Below are 7,175 nucleotides of genomic sequence, written 5' to 3'. Positions count from 1 at the left end.
CACTTAATATGATTTTTCCAAGATCTTCCATTTCCTTATAAATGTGGTGGTCACATTCTTTATGATGGAAGCATATTTTTCCATGTGTGTATATCTGTGTTTGTGTGTGTGTGTGTGTGTGTGCGTGTGTGTGTGTGTGTGTGTGTGTGTGTGTGTGCGTGTGTCGTTTTTGGTAAATATTACTGTGATACACAGTAGTAGCTTTACTGTGGCCTTGTTTGTGATCACCTGGTTATATGCCCAGAAGTGGGATAACTGGGTAATAGAGGAGCATTATTGTGTACATCAAGGATAATATTAGTAGATGAGTAGAATAGCTCAATAGCTATGTACATATGATCGTATAAGGTGATTCCAAGTGAAATGAATTCCAAGACATGGTCTTTGTTGTTGTTGTTCTTTTTTTTTTTTGTCGGGCGTGGGGCTTGAGCTCTGGGCCTGGGTGCTGTCCCTCAGCTATTCAGCTCAAGGTGAGCACTCTACCACTTGAGCTACAGTGCCACTTCCGGTTTTCTGGTGGTTTATTGGAGATAGGAGTCTCACGGTCTTTCCTGCCTGGGCTCGCTTTGAACCACGATCCTCAGATCTCAGCCTCCTGAGTAGCTAGGATTACAGGCATGAGCCACCAGCACCCGGCTTGTTGTTGTTGTTCTTAATGTACTATGTGATTTCTTTTTATCCTTTTGTGTTTTCCCCACCTATGGTTTATCCCCTGTAGTCACTGTATTTGATTTTGATACCCTGGGTATTTTAAATATGTTGATCTGAACTAGGGAAGGGAAAGGAAAATAAAACAAAATGGTGAGACAAAGGACAAAGGGGGAACCTTTGCAACAGTAGTACTCACAAGACAATATGTTGTAAATAATCTTGGGGGGGCATTAGGAATGAAGAGGGAGAAAAATAGGGGAAAATGTAACAAGTTAGAAAAAAATAAATTAATTACCTTACTTATGTAACTATATCCCATCTCTACATTACCTTGACAATAAAATTTAAATAAAAAATAAAATAAAATATAAGAGAGCAGCAATACAGGAGATGGGAGTGGGGGAAATACTTTAGTATCATAGAGTAGAACAGCTGTGGAAAGCAGTAATTTTACATTAAAATAGCAAGTAATAAACTAACATACAGATTTTCAGCCTCATGTCAGTCATTAAAAAGGGAAAACAAAATACACAATCAGCAAACCAATAGAGATAAAATAGAAAACTAAACAATTAAGATGAAGAGATGACTTGGACCAAGAATAACAAATGACACAATTAGGAAACAAATAACAAGCTGCTGGGCTGGGAAGGTGGCTCAGTGGTAGAGTGCTTGCCTTGCATACCTGAGGCCCTGGGTTTGATTCTCAGCACCACATAATCAAAAAGAAACAAACCAGAAGTGGTGCTCTATTTCAAGTGGTAGAGCACTAGCCTTGAGCTGAAGTGCTGAGGCACAGCGCCAAGGCCCAGGGTTCAGGACCCACAATCGGACCCAAAAAATAAAATAAAAAAAATAACAAGCTGCTAAGTTTTAAAATGATCACCCTTAATTCTATTGACTTGTTTATATCACAATTTTTTAGAAGTATAATTCAAATCACAGTTTAATAGCATATCATTTTAATAATAGTTTACTTATTATTGATTTCTTAATATTGAATGTTAATATATAATTTTAATTTCAGCAGCTATAGAAAAGAAAGTGAAAATAATTTTAATAATATATTTATGAATTGTAAAATTGAGAAGCATAAGAATTTAAACAAATAACATATCATTATTGCTTCATTTCTGTGATTTAATGTAATAATTCAAAGTGTGTTCTACACTTAGCACTCATCTTAACATCAAATAATAAATTATTGCACATGACACTTGGTATTAGTTTGAAGGGTTCAGCACTGTGGTAAAATTCACACCGCATAGTACACGAGGGTATGACCCCTCTCATATAGCTTAAATTGTGGAAATTTGATTTCTACATGCATGTTAAATTCTTGCCTAGGTGACATCTATAAAATTATATACACGAGGACTATTTCAGATGATTCTTAAAAGTCATATTCATTAATTGAATTTTTATTACTTCATACCAAATATTTACAGAGAGACTGAATTTTTGAGTAGATGATGTTGTATGTGTGCCAGATTATACGTATTAAGGTTTATTTTATATTCCTGACATTGTTTCTAGAGTTGGATTTATTTGTCCATTACGGGTTAAGTGTATTATATTGGATATATGAAAGTAAAGTGAATGTTTAGTCCATTAATACTTTGTGTAATCCCAATATAAATTATCCATCTGTTTGAAGTAATGAAAATAACAACAGATAAAAGCAAGATAAATGAGTCTGTAGTGGACAAGTATTTACACCGTTATTTTGAAAGTTGGTCCTCTTTTACACAACAGAATGTTCTTGAGAATATGTGTCCCAGGCTGGCCACAACTGAAGAATATTATGGTTTGATCGATCATAAAAGAAGGAAGGAAGGTTCGTTCCCCTTCCTTCCAAATGTCTGATCCCAGGAATGAGATCTGCTTTATGGTGACTACTTGGAAATGAACTTTTTTCAGAGTCAACCTTGAAAAGCCATCTTGATAGACGACTTCTGTAAGTGGTTAGAAAACATTATTGATGACTTTGCAAGGATGCCTGATTGCCTCATTTTGAGACAATTAACAGGAATTTAATCAGTTGTTCTTTGTATCTTTAGGAGAAAAACCCATTGACTCTAGGCCAGCGGATCACAGGGGTCCAGAGAAACTTCTAACTTGAATAGTAATCCTAGATATCTAAAACAAAACACACACACAAACACACACACACACACGCACACACACACACACACACACTCCAGTAAGCACAGCCAGGCAGGGTTGCTATCACAGCCTACATGAAGTCAGGCCAAAAACAGAAGCTGAGAGTCATTTAGTTGATAACTAATATATTTTTTATGAGGCAGACTCACATGAGACTCCAGAGAAAGGATCAGAAAGACTGATCAGAGAGACAAAAATTGGTCACTAAAAGATTGGAAAGTAGAATTCCTTGTAGAACAAATAAATCATAGAAAGCTTGTGCATGTAAGAACAAGATAGAATACCAAATTCCAGAAATGCACATTTTCTTTAAAGTCAGCTTAATGAATTATCAGTGCAAATCTTTAAATTCTAAAGTATTTGACCACATGTGGGAGAAGGTTGAAAAGAAAGAAAATTTCATCACTCTATTAGGAAGTCCAATATCACATTAGGAAGTAATCAAGCACAGATTTGTAATACAAAGAGAAAACAATTATTCCAAATGAAGGTTTCATTTCCTTTGATGTAAAAGTTCTTAAATTAGGTGCTAGCAATTACCATACAATTGATCCAGTCCCCCAGCTGAGTTGATATTGACTGCAGTATTATCACATGAAGGAAAAGAGAAAATTTACAAGTGTCTGATGAAATGAGGTAAATGTGAAGTGTTCTAATAGTAATATCTGAGGTTTAGACACAGGTGAAGAGGTGGATTTTCTTTTCTAAAAATCCCCCATTTTTACCTTGTGCCAGTGGCTCACAGCTGTATCCTAGCTACTCAGGAAGCTGAGATTTAAGGACTATGGTTCAAAACCAGCCTGGGCAAGAAAGACCCTGAGACTATTATTTCCATTTAGCCATCAGAAAACCAGAAGTGGCACTGTTGCTCAAGTAGTAGAGCACTCATCTTTAGTTGAAGAGTTCAGGGACAGTGCCCAAGTCCAGACTACAAGCCCCTCGCACAGCAACGACAACAAAATCTCCATTTCATGGATTACCTACATCTCTTCCTAACATTCAACAAAGGAGCCATTTTATCACCCACTACATTTAAGTCCTAATCTAGCTACTGCAAATAGATTGATTTGGTATCTTATATAAAACGGTTCATATTTGCGGAAACAAATACCAGCAGTGGTAACTTTTTTCCAGTCCTTGAACTCTGGGCCTGAGCCCTGAACATGGTTATGCTGGTAGCTTTCATGTGAGCTTGTTTGTTATTTATTGGATTACTGCCAATGAGGGGAATTACTGGGTCTTAAGGGAGATCTATATTTACTCTTTCAGGAAACTCCGTACTGCATTCCACAGTGGTGGAACATGTTTAATTTCCCACCAACAGTGTAATAGAGTTCCCAATTGGCTACATCCATGCAAGTGTTTGCTATTGTTAGTTTTATAGTAATGGCCATTCTAATGGACGAGGTAGAATCTGTCTTGTTTACTTATAGATTTGTATGCATCTTCTAGCTACAATAAAGAAATGAATCCATGAAAACTATATTGCTCTGAGTCGGCAATCCTTTCTCTTTGCTCTTAATATAATTTCCCAAACCTTTCATTTTCCTTAGACTGGTGAAAATTCATCTTTCTGATGGGTGAATATAATTCCATTGTGTGTGTGTGTGTGTGTGTGTGTGTGTGTGTGTGTGTGTGTGTGAGTGTTTGTGTGTGTAAGATGACTATAGGGCCATGAATTCATTTCTAAGCATTCTGTTTCATCTGTAATTTTGTAATTCCATATTATAGTTGCATTGCTTTCTCTTCTACATTGAAGAAAGTTGTTGGGATTTTGATGAGTATTGCATTGCCAATTGTTTAAGGGAAGTATTGCAGTTTTCAAAATGTTAATTCTTCCAACAAGGAACATTGAAAGACTTTCTATTTTCTTGAATCTCCTTCAATTTCCCTTTTTATATTTTTAAAGTTTTCACATATACGTCCTTCACAATTTTAGTTAAATTAATTAATTCCGAGTTTTGTTGTTGTTGTTTTGTTTTGTTTAGGTTTGATTTGATTTTGAGGCTAGTATATGAGGCTGTTTTTTGGATTTCAGCATGGATCTTCCCATTGTTGGTCAGAGAAAAACTACTGATTCTTGTGGTTTTTATATCCTGCTACATTGTTGAAGGTTAGCATCACCTTTACTAACTTGATGGAGGAATCCACAGTGTCCTTTAAATACAGGGTCATTTAATCTGTAAAAAGGGATAATTTTGCTTCTTCCCTATTTGGATCTGCTTTATGTTTTTCTCTTGTCTATTGCTCTTGCAAGAAAGTCCACTACCATATTGACGAGTAGTAGACAGTGGACATCCTTTTCTCATTCCTCATGTTAATGTCTTCATGCTTCCACTCTTAGGTAAATGCTAATTATCTCTGTCATATACATACTCAGTTTAATATTGAAGAATGTTCCATGCATTCCTAGGTTCTCAGACTTTTTAATCATAAAGGTGTATTGGAACTTGTTAAAAGCTATTTCTACATCCCTATTGATGATCATGTGTTTCTGGTCCCTGCTTCTGCTGATGGTTTTTATTAGGCTTATTGACAAGAATATTGAATCAAATCATATCCAAGATGAATCTTATTTGATCATACCATATGATTTTTTTGTTAGTTGCTGAAATTGGTTTGTTAGAATTTTATTAAGAAGTTCTGCATTAATGCTTATCAAAGAGTTTGGTTCATAGTTCTCTTTCTTTGGTGAGTCCCTATGTGATTTGGGGAGGAGTCTTATTCTAGCTTCATAGAATGTATTTGATAACGTGTCTCTCATAGATACTAGATAGATGCATCTTGGTTTTTGATACTACTATCTAATCTATGTCTTCTATTTGGAAATTTAAGTCCATTGATATTGAGAGTTAAGACAGAAATATCTGATAAGTCCTGCTATGTTATACACCTGTTGTTAGGAGCTGTGCCTCATCTACTGTTAACATATTTACCTTGTTCTCTGGTAGGGAGCATTTTATGTAACCAGTTCCTCTTCTTCTTGATCTTCTCTATGTAGGATATTTTTGATTATATTCTATTCTGATAATATGGTGGACATAGGTTGTTTCAAGTTTTCTTTGTCATGAAATATGTTTATATATCCTTTAAATGTAAAGGAGAGTTTGGCTTGGGACCGTATTCATGGTTGGTAGTTGTTTACCTTTAATGTTTGTCATATATAATGCCAGGCTTTCCTTTTTACCATATCAGCTAAGAAATCTGTATTTATTCTGACTGTATATCCTTTATAAATAATCAATCTTTTCTCTATGGCATCTTTAAGAATCCTTTCCTTGATCTTTAATAATCCTCTAATGGATTATGATATCATGGTGGATTGTTCAGTTCTAGAATTCTGATTGGTTTCTAAAGGCTTCTCTTCCTTGAATGAGCCTATCTCTTTGGATGTTTGGCATGTTCTCTGCTAGAATTCTGTAATATGCTTCCCATCCATTTAGTTTCTTGCTCTTCTCCTTCGTGATACCTATCTCCCTGAAATTTGATCTTCTAACTGAGTCTTGAAGTTCTGGCAAGATCATTTCTTATTTCTTGGATTTGTTCTAAATGTTTAGTTCCTCTTTTCTGTTAGATCTATTCTGTCTTTGACCCTGAGATTATCTTCTATGTCATCTATTTGCTGTGGAGACTTTCTACTTTGTTTTTGATTTCCCTGTCTTCTAATTGGTCATTTTTTAGGGGTTCTGTCTCTTTATTAAAGCTTTGTTTTAGGTCTTGTATGGACTTTCTGTACAGTTTTTGCTTGGTTGGGGGAAATGTAAGGGTTGTTTTCTTAGCTGTGTCTTCTCTCATATCTTTTAACTAGGCATCCATTTTGGACTCCCTTGACTTCTCAGAATTTATTCATATTTCTGTTTGAAATCTCCATGAATTATTTTGCTAATGACTGGTTGGTCTCATCTTGTTCACTGTCGCGACCGCCTCGACCCACGAGGATGACGCGACAACAGGTTCTTTCAGGCGGTTTATTCAGGACCTTTTACAACATCTTCTCTCCTGCTTCTTCTGCCAGCTTTTTCCTTCTTCTCTTGCCCGCTTCTTCCTGCTTCTCTGTCCCTCCGCCCCCGCGCTCCAGTTATAAGCCTCCTGGATGGCCAATCCCAAAGCACCACGTGGCATATACCGATAGGGCTGCAAACACAGAAGTAAACTAGGAGCCAAGTCATAGCCATATAACGAGTTGTATTTACAGAGAGCACTCGTCACCGGGAAGACGGAAGGCGGGAGCCAGGGCCATCTTTGGTCTCAGCCGCACCAGCTACAATGTTGCTTTTGTGGCCACGCCTTACGGCTGCGCCCTCTTTGGGCACGGCTCCCGCAGCTCTCCACAGTTCACAAATTTCCTTGTAGAGGTT

The sequence above is a fragment of the Dipodomys spectabilis genome, unplaced genomic scaffold (assembly GCF_019054845.1).
Source record: "Dipodomys spectabilis isolate Male_0828 unplaced genomic scaffold, ASM1905484v1 ptg000304l, whole genome shotgun sequence".
NCBI lineage: Eukaryota > Metazoa > Chordata > Mammalia > Rodentia > Heteromyidae > Dipodomys > Dipodomys spectabilis.
This window is presented reverse-complemented; position numbering follows the sequence as displayed.